The sequence below is a fragment of the Mytilus trossulus genome, chromosome 12, assembly GCF_036588685.1.
Source record: "Mytilus trossulus isolate FHL-02 chromosome 12, PNRI_Mtr1.1.1.hap1, whole genome shotgun sequence".
NCBI classification, from domain to species: Eukaryota; Metazoa; Mollusca; class Bivalvia; order Mytilida; family Mytilidae; genus Mytilus; species Mytilus trossulus.
Window position 1 is genome coordinate 16,639,574 of NC_086384.1, and position 20,339 is coordinate 16,659,912.

Sequence of the window (20,339 nt, forward strand, 5' to 3'; positions counted from 1 at the left end):
AAATTTATATTAAGATCCATTTTGTGACATCTCATGATCAATTTTATTTGGCAATCGCCAATGGCAGTCAGCAGGGTTAAAGAACATCACTTATTCGACCTGTTAGTCAAATGTGTTTTGTTTAAATATACTTTTTCACTTTTTTGGTCTTTTGGAAAATGTTGTTTGTGCTGTATTTGGACCCTTCTACAACGAAATTTGTTTTACATACACACGTATAAAAATTGCGGTTTTTATCCAACGCAATCATACTTAGGTTTGAACGTTATTGTTTGGATTTTGTCTAAACAAAGTTTACTCCATGCCCCTTTTGCTTCATTCTCCTTAACATTTTCCATAGTACTCAATAACTTCCAAAAACAGTCTATCTGTAACAAATGACTTCTAAAGTATTCAAACAATTTTGGCTTCAACGGCAGTAAAAAGAAGTAAGCGAAGAACAAAAACATTCTAACATAAACTATAGTTCTTTCATTTGTTTTTGTTCTTTTATTAATATTACTTTTACTGTTGAATGGTTTTATGTGATATCCGTTTGACGTGGCTGGGTACTTATACATCTCGTCAATGTGTTTGTATTGTCTTTCATTTTTTGGTGGTGTGTTTTGTATATGCGACTTTTTGTATTTCTTTGGTTCTTATAACATGACTCTGTACTTTAAAAGATCCCGCCAGTATGATATTGTTCTATTTTATGTGATTATGATATATTTCTATGAATTACAAAACACGTTGAACCACAGACGACAAAATCATTCAATCACGTAGTGGACTTAACTATTTGTGGATTCTTATAAATTCTATATATAACTTTTGGACTAGTTTAAATCTCGCTCTATTTCTGAAATTTATTCCTACATACTTTTGATTTTTTAACCCTGTTATATGGAACGCCATAGCTGTCTTATGTGTCTTTTTTTATTGCTTTTCTATTATAAGATGGTGCTTTTCTATTATAAGATGGTGCTTTTCTATTATAAGATGGTGGTTTTCTATTATAAGATGATGCTTTTCTATTATAAGATGATGGTTTTCTATTATAAGATGGTGCTTTTCTATTATAAATTGGTGGTTTTCTATTATAAGATGGTGGTTTTCTATTATAAGATGGTGGTTTTCTATTATACGAAGGTGGTTTCCTATTATAAGAAGGTGCTTTTCTATTATAAGATGGTGCTTTTCTATTATAAGATGATGGTTTTCTATTATAAGATGGTGCTTTTCTATTATAAATTGGTGGTTTTCTATTATAAGATGGTGGTTTTCTATTATAAGATGGTGGTTTTCTATTATACGAAGGTGGTTTCCTATTATAAAAAGGTGCTTTTCTATTATAAGATGATGCTTTTCTATTATAAGATGATGGTTTTCTATTATAAGATGGTGCTTTTCTATTATAAATTGGTGGTTTTCTATTATAAGATGGTGGTTTTCTATTATAAGATGGTGGTTTTCTATTATACGAAGGTGGTTTCCTATTATAAGAAGGTGCTTTTCTATTATAAGATGGTGCTTTTCTATTATAAGATGGTGGTTTTCTATTATAAGGTGCTTTTTTATTATAAGGTGCTTTTCTATTATAAGGTGCTTTTCTATTATAAGGTGCTTTTCTATTATAAGGTGCTTTTTTATTATAAGGTGCTTTTTTATTATGTGATGGTGTTCCCGTGATTAACCGGGAGTGTGGGGAAGCACTAATGACAGGACGATTGCCCGGATAGTGACAGGACGGTTGACCGGACGAGATATAAATAGTCATAACTTTTTTGTTATTCGGTAGATTGGTTTAATATTTGTAGACCTTAAAGATATTAAAATATATTTTATGAAAATCAAACAAAATAAGTGAAAAAATTTTTTTTTTTAGCAAATAAAGTTGACCGGAAGGTATTCACACTCGTTGTTATACGCTGTACATATATTCAACTTGTCGACAACAAGTGTTAATATCTTTGAAAATATTTGTCCAAGTAATTCAGGAATCTGTGAGATTTAAAAACAAATTATACGAAAATATAAATTTATAGTAAAAAAAAAATATTTTTCTGCTGAAAAAGTTGACCGGACTGAATTCATATTCGCCGATGTGTTTAACAGAGACATATATGATACATGAAGAGATTCGCACATCTATTATTGTATTTTAGGTCTTTGGTTTTAAATATATTAACATGATTTTCTTTCTTCACAGAAGGTTGACTGTCAGTAGGAAGTATCTGATAATCTTGACTGCCATTATCAGCATACCTCAATCTTAGTAGATTTCGGTGTTTATACAACCTTTCTGTTTTGACTGAGGTATTTTTAACTTGGCTGGTGTTTTCAACTTGGCTGATGTCTTTAACCTGGCTGCTGTTTTGTTGTTTTTGGAGACTGAGGTTCCAAGGGAAAGGACACTCAAATAATGTGCCTCCTAAGAGTCCGAGAAGCTCTCGGGATGCACGATTTTGCGTATTTTCTTCAAGGCTTCTGGGGGTCTTGAGCGACCGCCAGACCCCTCACCGAATGGTGAATATATTTTGCCTCACTTTTAAATTTAAATATAGTGACAGACTAGTTAGTGCCAGTGCAGTATTATACAAAAGTAACGTTGTGTTCGATGCCCGTCCTTTATTTTCTATTGTAAAGTGTCTGAACACGACTGAATGCAAGTTTACTCCTTCGATGTTAAAGGTCATATTGGAATACATTGTTGTTGTTTTTTCAAATGATTTGATACCGGCAGATTGGTGGTCTCATTTTAATTTAATCCATGTCAGCTATCTAGTTTTATCTTTAAAAAAAAAAGAGAGAGCCAGTTTTGTATTCTTTAATAAAAAGTTCAATTCACTGTAATCTTTGTTTGGATTCTGATTGCCATCTGATTATATAAGTTAATTCAATTAAATGTATTTGATGTCTCAGGTGTAAAAACATGATTATTTGCTTGATTGGTGATTACGACAGGTGTCAAAATTAGATAGAAATCTAATTAAATACATGTAATAAATATTTTATATATCAGGTCTTCTAGTGTGCTGGTGAACTTACTCAAGTCAATATTTTTATTAATTTATTTTATTTATTTATTTATTATTTAATGAAATGCACATTTATACCCCTGGGGGTTAATAAAAAAGCACCTTATAATAGAAAAGCACCTAAGGCACCTTATAATAGAAAAGCACCTTATAATAGAAAACCACCTTATAATAGAAAAGCACCTTATAATAGAAAACCACCTTATAATAAAAAAGCACCTTATAATAGAAAAGCACCTTATAATAGAAAAGCACCTTATAATAGAAAACCACCTTATAATAGAAAACCACCTTATAATAGAAAACCACCATCTTATAATAGAAAAGCACCATCTTATAATAGAAAAACACCATCTTATAATAGAAAACCACCTTCGTATAATAGAAAACCACCATCTTATAATAGAAAACCACCATCTTATAATAGAAAAGCACCATCTTATAATAGAAAACCATCATCTTATAATAGAAAAGCACCATCTTATAATAGAAAACCATCATCTTATAATAGAAAAGCACCATCTTATAATAGAAAACCACCATCTTATAATAGAAAAGCAATAAAAAAGACACATAAGACAGCTATGGCGTTCCATACTGTTACAAACATTGCCTATGTAAATTTTAAAATTGTTTGTATGCACATTGAACGACAAATCTATGTGACGTATAAAATTTTCTGACGTCAGACACACAAATCAATGAATGTGTTTGTAGATAGATGTTTTTGTGTTCTGTTAAATTGTCCCTTTTAAAATTGTTATAGTACGATGATGTCTGATGTACCCATATTTTGACTATTCTATTTAGTGTGACTTTTTAGTTAACGCATCAATGTAAATATAACGGAATTTGACAAGACTGTCATCAAAGTGAGAGGGTTAGCGCTATAAAACCAGGTTTAATCCACCATTTTCTACATTTGAAAATGCCTGTGCCAAGTCAGGAATATGACAGTTCTTGTCCATTCGTTTTTGATGCGTTTTGATATTTGATTTTGCCATGTGATAATGGACTTTCCGAATTGATTTTCCTCTAAGTTCAATATGTTTGTGCTTTTACTTTTTAAACCTAGAAAACAATTTATACTGGGCAAATATTGCATGTAAAATACTGAGATGTGACTGTTGATCTCCTTTAAAACTAGAAAACAATTTATACCAGGCAAATAATGTATGTAAAGTTCTGAGATGTGACTATTGATCTCCTTTAAAACTAGAAACCAATTTATACCAGGCAAATATTGCATGTAAAATACTGAGATGTGACAATTGGCCTCCTTTAAACCTAGAAAACAATTTACATTGTATACCAGGCAAATCTTGCATGTGAAATACTGAGATGTGACTATGGGTCTCCTATAAACATAGAAAATAATTTATACCGGGCAAATATCGCATACTAAATACTAAGATGTGAGTTTGGGTCTCCTATAAACCTAGAAAACAATTTATACCAGGCAAATATTGCATATAAAATACTGGGATGTGAATTTGGGTCTCCTATAAACCTAGAAAACAATTTATACCGGACAAATATTGCATGTAAAATACGGAGATGTGACTGTTGATCTCCTTTAAAACTAGAAAACAATTTATACCAGGCAAATAATGTATGTATAGTTCTGAGATGTGACTATTGATCTCCTTTAAAACTAGAAACCAATTTATACCAGGCAAATGTTGCATGTAAAATACTGAGATGTGACTATTGGTCTCCTTTAAACCTAGAAAACAATTTATACCAGGCAAATATTGCATGTAAAATACTGAGATGTGACTATGGGTTTCCTCTAAAACTAGAAAACAATTTATATCAGGCAAATATTGCATGTAAAATACTGAGATATGACTATGGGTCTTCTATAAACATAGAAAACAATTTATGCGGGCAATTATTGCATGTAAAATACTGAGATATGACTATGGGTCTCCTATAAACATAGAAAATAATTTATACCAGGCAAATATTGCATGTAAAATACTGAGATGTGACTATGGGTCTTCTATTAACCTAGAAAACAATTTAAACTGGGGATTTATTGCATAAAGAATACTGAGATGTGACTATCAGTCTATTCAAATCAACCTACAAAACAATTCATACTGGGAAATATTGAACTGAGATGCATGTGACTATCAGTTTATTGTTAACCTTGAAATCAATTTATACTGGGGATAAAAGCATGTAAAATACTTTGATGTATCTGTCAGTTCATCATAAACATATAAAACAATGTAAACTGGGCATATATTGCATGTAATGAATATCTTTTTCAGAATTTTCAGAAAGATGTAGTGCCAAGCATATATTTGCATTCACTGTTGAAAGTTTTTGAAATGGCTGCCACTTAGTGGCAATGGGGGGAAGGGTGACATCCGCTATTGCTTGCAATAGTAATTTTAGTTATTTTTATTAGCTCACCTGGCCTAAAAGGCCATGTGAGCTTTTCTTATCACTTGGGGTCCGTCGTCGTCTGTCGTCGTTAACAATTTTTCAAACATCTTCTCCTCTTAAACTACTGAATGGATTTGGATGAAACTTAATATGATTGTTCCTTATGATCAGCAAAGTAAGATCTACAAATAAGTTAATATGACAAAAATTGTCAATTGACCCCTTAAGGGGTTATTGTCCTTTAATGACAATTTTTCACAATTTGTTCATCATATTTGCTAACTTTAAAACATCTTCTCCTCTGAAACTACTGAACAGATTTGGATGAAACTTAGCATGATTGTTCCTTAGATTATCCTGCACAAAGTGTGTGCTTCGATTTTTGATCCGTCAAAAACATGGCCGCCGTTACTTAAAACAGAACATAGGGGTCAAATGCAGTTTTTGGCTTATATCTCAAAAACCAAAGCATTTAGAGCAAATCTGATTAGAGGTAAAAATGTTCATTAGGTCAAGATCTATAAGCCCCGAAATTTTCAGATGAATCAAACAAACCATTGTTGGGTTGCTGCCACTTAATTGGTAATTTCAAGGAAATTTTGCAGTTTTTGGTCATTTAAAATCTTGAATATTATTATAGATAAAGATAAACTGTAAACAGCAAAAATGGGGATCAGCAAAGTAAGATCTACAAATAAGTTAATATGACCAAAATTGTCAACTGACCCCTTAAGGGGTTATTGTCCTTTAATGACAATTTTTCACAATTTGTTCATCATATTTGCTAACTTTAAAAAATCTTCTTCTCTGAAACTGCTGAATGGATTTGGATGAAACTTAGCATGATTGTTTCTTAGATTATCCTGCACAAAGTGTGTGCTTCGATTTTTGATCCATCAAAAAACATGGCCGCCGTTACTTAAAATAGAGCATAGGGGTCAAATGCAGTTTTTGGCTTATATCTCAAAAATGAAAGCATTTAGAGCAAATCTGAGATGGGATAAAAATGTTCATTAGGTCAATATCTATCAGCCCTGAAATTTTCAGATGAATCAAACAACCCATTGTTGGGTTGCTGTCACTTAATTGGTAATTTTAAGGAAATTTTGCAGTTTTTGGTCATTATCTTGAATATTATTATAGATACAGATAAACTGTAAACAGCAAAAATGGGGATCAGCAAAGTAAGATCTACAAATAAGTTAATATGACCAAAATTGTCAACTGACCCCTTAAGGGGTTATTGTCCTTTAATGACAATTTTTCACAATTTGTTCATCATATTTGCTAACTTTAAAAAATCTTCTTCTCTGAAACTGCTGAATGGATTTGGATGAAACTTAGCATGATTGTTTCTTAGATTATCCTGCACAAAGTGTGTGCTTCGATTTTTGATCCATCAAAAAACATGGCCGCCGTTACTTAAAATAGAGCATAGGGGTCAAATGCAGTTTTTGGCTTATATCTCAAAAATGAAAGCATTTAGAGCAAATCTGAGATGGGATAAAAATGTTCATTAGGTCAATATCTATCAGCCCTGAAATTTTCAGATGAATCAAACAACCCATTGTTGGGTTGCTGTCACTTAATTGGTAATTTTAAGGAAATTTTGCAGTTTTTGGTCATTATCTTGAATATTATTATAGATACAGATAAACTGTTAGTAGCAAAAATGTTAAGCAAAGTAAGATCTACAAATAAGTCAATTTGACCAAAATTGTCAATTGACCTCTTAAGGAGTTATTGCCCTTTAAAGACTGTTTTCACAATTTGATCATCATGTTGACTTACTTTAAAAAATCTTCTCCTTTGAAACTGCTGTATCAATTTCAGCCAAACTTAGGCTAAATGAGTTTCAGAGTATCTAGTATAAATTTTATATTTAATTTCCTTGTATGTCAAGAAACATAGCTCCTATGGCTAAAATAGAACATAGGAGAAAATGATTTTTTTTTGCTTTTGAAGAAAATAGGACGATTCAAAGAACATTTGAATAAATTGAAAAGCCAAAATAATCATTGATGAGAGATTAAACCAAAAAAATTCAGGTGAGCGATTCAGGCTCTTGAGAGCCTCTTGTTATTCTTCCTCTTCTTCTTCCGCCACTTTAAAAATGAACTTGTCCGCAGCGTTTCTCTGGACGGGACCATAGGAGTGGTGAGTTATGGGAGCTTTGTTTGGGAGACTTCGTAACAGCATCCTGTTACAATTACTTCTTGTTGTACTTAGTTTTTTCTTTTTGTTTATGTTTTACCACTAAGATGGCTATAGAGAAATGTAAAATTCTGGAAATGTATTTTTTGATATATCTGTTTTGTAATTACTCCTTTTAAGATGTTATAGATGTTTTTTTTTATACCTGTTCCTACTTGAGTACCAAGGACAACTGTTTGAAGTTTTTAGTAAGGTTACTTTCTTTGTTTTTCTTATTACATAAGATTAAGATGTCATTCTTGGATAACTCAGACATGCAGATGTGTTTTTTACTTCTTGTTATGTGTAGTATTAATCCCTTCCCCCATTATATTTAGTTTTGAGAAAAAAATACCATAAGGACTGTCTACCATGGATGCCTCTATAAATAAAGATAATATTGGCATACATTATACAAAAAAATAGGAAGACTTCATACAAAAAACATTTGAAAGTGTCACATCAGTGATTCTTTTTGTATAATTCAGGTTAGTTCTAAATCTCATTTTTTATTTGGGATTTTCTTTGTTGCATAGCGAATGCATTTATCATAAGTTTAATATACCTCACAATGTGATTTTTAAATGTTGTAAATACAGAAAAAACATACATAATAGTCCAGTCAAACTAAGGTTTGACCTCAAACTAATTGCAACAGAAAATGTTTTAATTCTAATCTATATCATATTAAGCCCCAGATATACACAGAAAAAGGTCCAATAAAATCTAACTTGAGGAAAACTCAAAATCAGCAATTTTAATTTCCAATGGAAATTAACATTGAAAAGGAAAGATAACTCAGAAAAAATTAGTGTTTTTTGTCAGTTTTTGGTTGATTTTCCTGAAATTCATGTAAAGCATGATATTTTAATGTGGTTATAAGTTCGTGTTTGACTATATTATATCGTCTCCCGCTTTTGAAATGTACAAAACCGAAGTGTTATAGGAATTTCTATTGTTTTGCACATTTGCCATTTTGAAAAAATAATGTGAAAATTTGGTATTGGTTTATTATATCTGTAAGTTATATTTTTCAGCATCTACCTTGTTTAAAAAGACTTTAAACCACAAAAAGAAGAACCTATGCTTAATTATTTTTTATTAAATTTGAGGTTCTTTACCTTGACATGTTAAAATTTTTAATAAATGGTCAACTAATGCATTACGAAATCTTGGTTGAAGCTTGATATGAAAACACATTTAGAGTTATACTCTAAAGTCGGCTAAAATATCAAGAATCAATACATTCTGCCCTATAGAAGCGGTAAAGTTATAATTTTGTATCAATTTTTATTGATACTAGAACACACCCGCGAAATCGCGGGCATATACAGCTTGTAAACTGTTGTAGGATGAATTTTTGTAAAAGATATTATGACTGGAGAATTTCATATAAGGTATCAAAAGCCCTCTCCCTTTTTTCCAAAGTCCGTTATGTGTTTCCTTTCTGTTAAATTCAATTATTTTTCGTGTTTCTGGCCTTATACCACAATTATTTTTTCCCTTTGCTACAATGCATTTTTTGGTAAAAGTCAAATTAAATTAAAAATTTGCACCGCTTCAAACATGAAATAAATGAAACTGCTTATAGACCATTATTATTCTAATAAAATGTGCTTCTAGGACAATCCATCAGTGCTTTTCCTTTTGAGAGCCCTATAAACATGCCAATGGTAGGATTTGAATATCGTATAAGTGACTAAGGCTCATTTGAGGGGTGATCTGAGGGGCCCTGATCCCGAGATCCCGGGCTTAAAAATATGAAATCCCGAGGTGCGTATTTTAACGAAATTCATATCTCGACATCCCGAAATTAAACAAAATTATATTCTCGCATCCTGTGAAGATCAATCCCGAAATCCCGAGCTTAAAAACACCCGATCCCGACGCCTCCCTCTAATCTCTACCCTACTTTCATTTTGGCCAAATCACTATTTTCCATTTCAACAATAAATTTGTATGCCCCATTTATGGGTATTATGTTTTCTAGTCTGTTCGTCCATTCGTTCGTTCGTCCGTCCGTCTGTCCCCCTTCAGGTAAACATTTTGTCGAGGTAGTTTTTGATGAAGTTGAAGTCCAACCAACTAGAAACTTAGTAAATATGTTCCCTATGATATGATCTTTTTTTAATGCCAAATTTGAGATTTTACCCAATTTCACGGTCCACTAAACATAGTAAATGATAGTGCCGATGTGGCATCCGTATACTATGGATACATTCTTGTTTCCACATGTTTTACTTATTTCTATATATATGCAACTGGTATGACCCCTTAGATAGTAAATATTTCAGAAAAAAGTAGACAGAATACAGATAGTCTCTGTATATTATAAGTGGCGGATCCAGGAATTTTCAGAAGTGGGGGCCCACTGACTGACTTAAGAGGGGGCCCGCTCCAGTCACGCTTCAGTGATTCCCTATATAAGCAACCAAATTTTTATATATGAGTATAATCGTAGTTTACAGGTGGACAAACGCGAAAAAATAATTGTCTTAAAGGAGTTATAATAGTTGTGGTGCTTGCGATCTAAAAACCATGATATGGAGAACGCTCTGATTGGCTTATTTATTTTTCATTTTTGTAATCTATCATACGATTGGTTGTTCTTGTGCGTGTTTAAAACCGGAAGTCTTATCTATGACTAAAAGTCAGTCTGATAACGGAAACAATATCAGGAACCTATTTTGTCGTTTTTCTCCCAAAATAACTCAATCAGAATAATCATAAGAATGGATGACAAATGCGGCTATGCATGTTACCTAAAGAAATCAGAGGCATGATGATTAATATATGGTGGAAGGAAGAGAAGCGACACACAAAATGAAGTTTTCTCCTTTAATAGTATAGATCAGTATAGATTCTGCCTTTTTTTTTTTGCAGAGTTATCTCCCATTGCAATGCAAATTTTTATAGGAATTATAAAATCTTTATATTTTTATAGTCTTCCTCAAGTTATGAATATGATATGCTAATACTTCATTATTGCAAATAATCTAAATTAAATTAATGATGAACATATTTAATATTTAATATTTAATGCTTGTTGATTGTTGACATTATGTGTTGAAAAACAGTAAGAAGTCAAAGGATTCAGAGTTACAATACAAAAAGTCAATAAATCACTATTAATTAATTTACAATTATCAAATGTGTAAAAGAAATGTATTAAATATTGTCTCTTTCTAAGATAAATTGCTTGTCCATTATCAATTTTTGAAAATGGTAAATTTGTTAATTAATTTGTGTGGTCTATAATATATATAAAATGCCTATTGAAATAGTCTTTCTATTTAAAAAAAACCCACAACCCTCAAAACCACTTGTGACCTCTTGCTCTATATTTCAGTAGTTTGATTACCTTTTGTCTATTTTGTTTTATACCATGATAATAGAATGCATGATAAATATAAATTGTGCTTTATACATGTCACTAATGTATTATATAATTTTCTTTAAATGTTGTATAAACTTTATTCAGGTATTTATGCTACTGTATTCATTTAGCGATATACAAATTTAGAAAAAAAATAAAAGTTTTATAATAAAGAACAAAATTAATTAAACATGTTGTGATTGATTTTATTTTATCCAATATGCATATCAAAAGGAAACCTGTTCAAATATTAGATATGGCGTTTACATGTAACTTACATCATATAGAAAATAAAACCGCAAAAGATAGAAAGCGAAAGAGAAAATTGCTTCAATGCGATAGTACTGTCATATTCAAAGTCACATGTCCTGTTTACAGAAGGAATTCAGTGCAATATAAACCCTGAATTGGACTTAATATCGTAGCTAAGCTAGTGTGAATTTATTTATTAAGTGATGCCAACTTTACTAATTTTACCAAGTAAAACTAGATTTGACAGGATACAAACTGTTTGAATTATATGGGTTTCTTAGAAATTGTCTACTTGTATACGTCATGAATGTATTGTCTATGGTTCTAAGATATTCTCAGGATCCTAGATCTAGTCTGAATGTATTTTCAAATGTTCAAACATATGGCGTGTATGCTGTCTGTGTGGGTCTTATGCAATATTTAATGGTTTTGAATTATGATACATGACAATTAACTTTATCATGTTACAGGATCATTTTTATTAAACCACCTTTCATTACAGTTCTTGTCTATTTATATAAATCTTTACATTTCGAAAAATAGAAGAACTGGATGCTGCAGATACCATATGTTACTGAAGTTCCCTCTGCCAAATGTGCATTGCACTCAACCTCATTTTCATGATTCAGCATCCGCTTATATATAAAACAATGTTTGTCACGTGAATTTCTACATACTTTGAGTAATAAGATAACTATATTTGGTATAGGGTTTCCTTGCAATGTCTACATTTCAGTCAGACAGGTTTCTTCTGACCTTGACCTCATTTTATGTTAAAGTTCTGTGATTGATCCATATATAAAAATACTTAAACAGTAGGTCAAGTATATGTTGTGTATGTAATGATTGTAAGGGATACATTTCAGTCTTGCAGGTTTCATCTGACCCTGATCTATTTTTCATGATTCATTGATCAATGTTAAGTGTTTTGGTCTTTTTTCAAGTACTTTATAAACAATGTGTCTATTTGGTGTATGGAATTATTGTTAGGTCTGCATGTGAATCTGACAGGATTTATCTGAAATGTTAATTGTCTGTGATACTTGTACTGAAACCTAAATCTATAAGTATCATAAAATCAATGGTCATCATTAAAGTAAGTGAGACATTTCACTGTGTTCCCTCTTGTGTGTTTTATGAAGTCAAATATGAATTTGTTGCCTATGAAATGTACTTTTACTGCATGTATACAAGCAGATATATACAACCATTAGTCTAATTTAGTTAAATATAGATTACCTCCGGGTGCGGGAATTTCTCGCTACATTGAAGGGTTCGTTCCTCCTATTCCCACTTTTTATAAATCTGGTAAGAAAAGTTAAATTTTATGTGGTAATAGGAGGAAAATTTGTACAAACAAAGGATTATACTTTATAAACATTGTTTAATCAATTTTTAAATGACCAGTGTTTTTGGATAGGTAATAGGTTATTTTTGTGTGTGTGTATGATTTCTGTGTTTTTAATTTAAATGATATGAAAAAAACGGAAACAAATATAGTAAATTGTCTTATTTCTTTTATAGATAGACAGTTTATTGAAGTCCCACCATTAATATACAAAATACTACATTCATATTTATCATAAAAACATAAATAGATATTTATGCAATTCTTATAAGGTTTTTGAAAAACAAAAAGTAAAAATCAGCAAACATTAAAGGACTTTATAAAACTGTTCTTAAAATTAAAACAAAAACAAAAAACGAAAACTTTACTGTCTAAAATTTATCGATATACATCTTCGCTAGCCAAGGGTTACGATCCACTCCCGCTCTCTGAGAGAGAGCGGGAGTGGATCGTAACCCTTGGCTAGCGAAGATGATCGATATAAATAATGTCTCCTTCTGTCTCAAATAGATTTGCAGGTTATGGCTAATTTGTGCGGCATAACATTAACGTTTTTGTACTCCAATACAAAAGACAGTTTCCCACGATTCGTTAACAATGTTAACATTTTTTCTTCACTGTTTATGCATTCATAAAGTTGTTCTTTCAATCTCCATAAAGGGGACATTCAAGTAGTACATGTTCCCCAGTTTCCATCACACATACAGCAGGTCAGTTCATGCTCTACCTTGAACAGGAGATAACAGTGTTTTTGACTAAAGTTCGCAATTAATTTCGGTTTTGAATGTTCTATATGTCCTTAATTTGTTACCATTACTACGTTTTGTAGAAACTCGAATTAGAACATCCTACTATTTGTTTCTAAAAACGGTTATAAGTGTATATTCTATTTAGCTACACTGTAGTTTTAAGAATGTTTGTGTCATTATACCAGTCACTAATATTACACGATTCAAACTGCTGATAAAGACTATACTTTCCTGGTTGAGGTATCTATCCATATGCTCTTCTAATCTATTGTTGACCAATTGTGTTTTACTAGTTTCGATCTATAGACTGTGTACCAGTGGATACATTGCGCTGTCAACCATTGGGTGAAATGTGTAAAGGTTGAAAATAGGCTTGGACATGTCCAGGAGAGAAACGTACCTTTATCATACTATAGTATATGGTATCTGCTGCTGCAAATGTGTTACGATTAATTCTTTGAGTACTAAATATTAACCCACACCAAACTATGTTTTCTTTTAACAAGAATGTGCCACCTTTGGTAATACGTGCCCAAATACCATCTATATTGATTTCATCAAAGTGTTTTAATAAAACTTGTACTAGGTTCGTTTTGTGTTTATTGTATATAAAAATCTTGCAAAAAAAATTTTTTTTTTATTCATTATCTATCATCAATTTTAGATTTACAAATTCAGTGATTTTTGAATTATATATAATATAACTTCTGTTTATCTTAAGGTAATCCTTTGATGAAAAAAACGCATCTTACAAATAAACATATAAAATTATTTTTTTCACATGATATACTTAAAGTTTTCTTTCAAAACTACAGGTGAATTTTAATTAACCTTGATTGTTATAAAAACAAATTATCAAAACATCTATAATTGTTCTTTGCAAGTGGGAATAGTGATTTTTAAAAAGTGGGAATAGAAGGAAGACACCCATTGAAGACCTGTTGGTGACCTTCTGCTGTTGTTTTTTATTTGGTCGGGTTGTTGTCTCTTTGACACATTCCCCATTTCCATTCTCAATTTTATGATGATACAAGGCACGAACACCAGACAATGAGTTAAAAATATAGATGATAAAATATGAATTAAGGCAAATTTAAATAATTTACCCATGTCAAACCCTAGTATGCATTGTCTGAGGTTGTAATATATATTCTGTAAGTATTGTCTGTGGTTCCTAGATACAGTCTGTAATTATTGTCTGTGGTTACTAGATATAGTCTGTAAGTATTGCCTGTGGTTCCTAGGTACAGTCTATAAGTTATGCTTGAGGTTCCTAGATACAGTAGGTTAGTATTGTCTGTGGTTCCTAGATACAGTCTGTAATATGACCAACCTATTGTATTTATTGTTTATTTGTTCCCGTCCTAAACATGAATGATATATTTGCCACTGAACGTAAATAGTATGTACGATGGACGGAGTCAAGCGGTTATACTTTACCTTACTATTGTATTCATCGATAATATGATCTCGTCCTAAACATGAATGAAATATTTGTCACTGGACGTAAAACAATCAAGCAATCAAGCAATCACTAGACAAGTGGTCAGATATAACTATGTACTAAAAAACAGCCTAAATTGAAATGCCAAATTAAATTACATTTTCTACATACTTATTCGATAAGTATATGCTCTATATAACGTTCATTCATCAATGAGACAAAGTCCGAAGCGGAAACTGTCGTGACCTAAAAACATTAATTGTTAGCCAGTGCCACCTTCTTCTATTTATGGATAGTCGACTTTCCTCTGGATAGAAACAAGTGCCTGTGCGATCATACATGCTCATTACAGTCAGGGACTTTCTATATTGAGTATAGAAAGTCCCTATTACAGCCAATAGGCAATACAGGATCCGCTCACAGTGTTTAAAAATTTAACATGATACAGTAATGCTAAACCATGTCAGTATCGACCCCTGTTATGTGCTTGTCTAATATTTTACCAATACATGCTTTTGAGGCAAATAAATCATAGAATTATTTCCTTTGATCGCTTCAAAGTCCCAAAAATGGCGGCTGGAAACTTACAAATAACACGTGACAAAGATAGAAAGGTATAGCCTAGATACCAATACAAATAATATAGAATACTAAAAGATAAATCGAGTGATAAATAGATTAAAACATTTATAAATCCTGGTTTATATTTGATATGTATTTGTAACTGCTTTTTCAATAAAATGCGTCTTAATTCATGTAAACGAAAAACTATATCTTAAAGAAAAAAATATTACAGAAATTGTTGTTTTATGATATTCTTTATCAGCGCTCAAAATAGTACAAAATATAATGGCACATGAAAATACTCTCAAAATACTATAATTGTATGCGCATGCAACATACAGATTATTGTCAATAACTGCTAATGAAAAGTAGTCTAGCTTAACAGTACACATTAATATGTCGATCTTTAATAAATTTTGTATGTCATATGATAATGGTTATTTGATATCCAATCCATCATGCAGGTATCATCCAACTGTTATGTAAAAGTCCTTTATGCTTATTTTGATACATTTACAACATGCAGGACTGAGGTATCTAACTGTTCCGTCACAGCAACTTTTTCCAATAAAAAAAAGGGTATTAAAAGGAAAAAATAGTTCTTACAGTTGTGGGTCTGATGTTTATTTGCCAAAGAGCTATTGCCTAGTTTTAGGCTGAGGTATATATTATACTAGAGCCAACAAATATATAAAGCCGGTGTTACAAAATAAATCAACATTTTATGATTATAAGCAAAATCAGTCTTTCAAGAATAGCAACCATTTGTTAATAAAAAGGTAATTAAGGAGTAGTTTTTAACGATAAAAGATGTCTCTTGTAACGACTAATATCGTTATATTACTCCATTATTAACATTTGTGTTATTTCAAAAATCGACATATAAATTAAGCAGTCGCTTTTTACCACAGAAGTTATTTCCGTCGTTGTTCCGGGTAATACAACAAGTACGTTGTTAACATTATCCCGGAAAATATCCGTGTTTGTACTGAGTAATATATATTGTACGTTGTTACGTTTATCAACCTTTATGGCTGCTAACATCTATACTGTGCAGTATAAAAGTATACTGTTGTTAGTGTTACTAGTGGACTAATTCTACTAATAGATCTCCACTATTACTGGCTAACATTGCAGGATCGGGTGCATAAACATGTATCTTGGAATTTTAAAATAATTGACAACATGATAAAACACAATTTTTATCAGAGAATTTAAACACAATGGTGCCACTAGTGTAACAGGAAATGCTAACATTTCCGGTGCATTACATCCCATCTCCGTTTTCAGATGGGTTAGTTTTTCTCATTCTTTAGTTTTCTATGTCTCGTTTTTATTGACTTGTTTTGCCTGCTCGTTTTTCTTCTTTCTGTCATAGTTTATGTCTGCCTTTCTTCTACTTTCGGTTTTTAATCTGACCAATTGTTTTATCTTCTTGGCTTTTTTTCAATTTAGTACTTTTTCGTGCTTATACATTTTGTACATGTAGTTTACCGTTATTAGTACAGCTAAACAGTGGATTCATTTTTAACCATTACATGCAAGAACAGAGCATAATGACATAATCATAAAAAAAAATAAGATGTTATTACAGCAAATTATAATATTATATCGTATCTCGTCAACCGAAAAGTATCTATATCGGTGTCATCACATTCAGCCTCAGAATCATCATTATTGTCAGAAGAAATAACAACGTCAACAATTTTAAATGAGGGCAACAACGCGTCATCTAGGATACTAGCACACATACCCATTTTATATGGTAAACTTTTTATACAGTCACATGTATCGTAGATATTTTCTTAATAATGGCCCCATTAACTAGCTCTACGATATTAATGCTACCTATCTTAATCACGCCTCAATGTCCGAAATCTAACGCATTTATTTATCCAAACAAGGGAATGTTTCGACTAGCGTATTATATTCAGCTGAACGTCAAAATGATAATTAGTTTTCGCTCCTATACAGACATAATTTTATGAAACAACATTTTATGACATGACATGAAAAGTAATACCTGTTAAACAAATAAGCCATAATTTTCTGGTCATATTTTAACAAAAGATGTTTATTAAAATGCTAATTATTTCAATTAAGTTTTAGTGAATTTCACAGCTATTATAAAATCATTTTTTATTTAAAAAAAAATAGATTTATTGAACCTTCGAAATCTTTTCGCTTTTTACTAAAAGTTAGGATTTTAATGATTTTATGTTAACAAGACTATTATTAATGATAGATGATATGGCTACCGTTCGTATTGCCGGATGTCCGGTGAGTTGTGCCAAATGTTCACTTTCGTTCTGTTGGGCTGACTTAATGGCTACTTTCTTCTCAAAGGAAGATTACGCTTTGCTCTTCATCAATATCATCTGACGACTGGACCATCTATTAAACATATTTCAGATCATACTTGATGGTAACAAGAAGGGTACATAAATAGGCTAAATAGAAAAATAACATAGGCCAAAACAGATTCTTCTTTTATCTATATTTAAGTTTCAGAGTTACTGTATTCTAAAAGGCTCGTAGAGTAAAGTCAAGTCTAATCTTAGAAGAGAAATTCAATGAAATTGGGACAAGATTTGACAAATGCTACATCGCGGTAACATTTGAGGCTTTTGAAAAATGTCACTCATTTAAGACAGAAAAAACGTCAAAACAAATAACACGACAAAATTTTGAAAAATTCTAAAACATTACGATAAAGGATAAAGCGTGCTCTATTATGTTGCGCTGATTTAGCGACTTTCCATCAGTTCGATTTCATATGATCTTCTGACAATCCATTAATCATGGACATCTAGAAACTTGTAGATATTACTCATATCGGTCTTTTATTGTTACTATACGGTATGGGTTTTGCTCATTGTTCAAGGCCATACGATGACCGCAGTTGTCTACATCATTATTTTACTGTTTTGTTTTCAAGGTATGTACCAATAAGCAATCATATCACATTTTCTTGTTGATTTTTATTTTAATTTTAAAGTTGTTTAAACATGGTGCAGTGAAATTATTATAATCATAAAAAGTAACACTTTGTTTTGAATATTTTTTTTCAAACAGAGCAATTTTTAAAAATTTCATATGATTTTGTTTTATCAGTTTTTTATTTGGCAATTTTACTTTAAAAAAATTTGATGTATTTTTGTTTTTTTTTAATTCTTAAATTTTCTTAAATTTTTCTTGATAATTTTCATAAATGTACGTACTTTCTTAAAAGCGTTAAGGGTTTCAGGTTTTGTATCCGAAACTGCATCTATTTCATCTACAGAAAACATTTCTGAGTCAGTTTCAGCTGTGACAATGACATCTTCTACTTCTATACTCGGTGAAAGACATTGGTCTAACATACTAACAGTACTACCCATTTTTGATACTTTATGACACGAGATCTTTCATTTCCTAGGCGTAGACCTGTTAAAAATTATACACAGTCTGATTTTCTGTAAGACTTATAAATTCAATTGAAGGATATTTTTGTCTTCATTCATTTATAACCGTTCATGAACAATCTTTGTTCTGATTTAAAACACAGTGTGTAAGACCATATGTTTGCCTCTTCTGATTTTATTGAGTTTTGTGGGACTGCTGTATAATTGACGTAAAACACACTTTATGTATAATACATAAAAAAAATTAACCAGGCAGAAGCTAGCGAACAATAGCTAGCGAACAATAAGCCAGCGAACAATAAGGCGATATATCGAGAAACCAAAAAACAGAATAAGACAACAACGGCTGTTAAATAAAAAAATATTCAAAAAGGCAGAAAATCAGTTAAAATATAGCAATTTTAACTCAATTTTGAAATGTTTTTTATCCAATCTATTGATTTAACAAGTCGCATAACTTTTTAGGCTAATATTCAGTACCACAATAACTATGCATCTATCAACGGATTATTTGTAGGTGTAGGGCCACCTATGCACCCTTTTCAATTTAGAACGTATGTAAAAGTAGTCCTACTCTGTAAAATATAGCACCTTTTATGTCATTGTGTAATCTAGAGCTCAAAATTTGAAAAAAATGTCAAAAAATTAGGAGGGTTGGCCTATTCCAGGGCTTCTAGAGAAAAATAATGAGGGGTGTCACGGGGAATGACTATATAGGTCTTGTAGAGGAGAAACAGACGCTTCTTTTGCGCTAGGTATCGAAGGGCGCTATGTTCAAAAATCTGAAACTAGAGCTCAAAATTCGAAAAAAAATGTCAAAAAATTAGGAGGGTGGGCCTATTCTAGGACTTCTAGAGAAAAATAATGAGGGGTGTCACGGGGTATGACTATATAGGTCTTGTAGAGGAGAAACAGGCGATTCTATTGCACTAGGCACCGAAGGGCGCTATGTTCAAAAATCTGAAACTAGAGCTCAAAATTCGAAAAAAATGTCCAAAAAATGGGGGTATGGTCGGCCTATTCCAGGAGTTCTAGAGAAAAATAATAAGGGGTGTCACGGTGTATGACTATATAGGTCTTGTAGAGGAGAAACAAGCGCTTCTTTTGCACTAGGTATCGAAGGGCGCTATGTTCAAAAATCTGAAACTAGAGCTCAAAATTCGAAAAAAAATGTCCACAAAATGGGGGTAGGGTCGGCCTATTCCAGGAGTTCTAGAGAAAAATAATGAGGGGTGTCACGGGGTATGACTATATAGGTCTTGTAGAAGAGAAACTGGCGCTTCTTTTGCACTAGGTTTCGAAGGGCGCTATGTTCAAAAATCTGAAACTAGAGCTCAAAATTCGAAAAAAATGTCCAAAAAATAGGGGTAGGGTCGGCCTATTCCAGGAGTTCTAGAGAAAAATAATGAGGGGTGTCACGGGGAATGACTATATAGGTCTTGTAGATGCGACACAGGCGCTCCTTTTGCGCTAGGTATCAAAGGGCGCTATGTTCAAAAATCTGAAACTAGAGCTCAAAATTTGAAAAAAATGTCAAAAAATTAGGGGGGTCGGCCTATTCCAGGGCTTCTAGAGAAAAATAATGAGGGGTG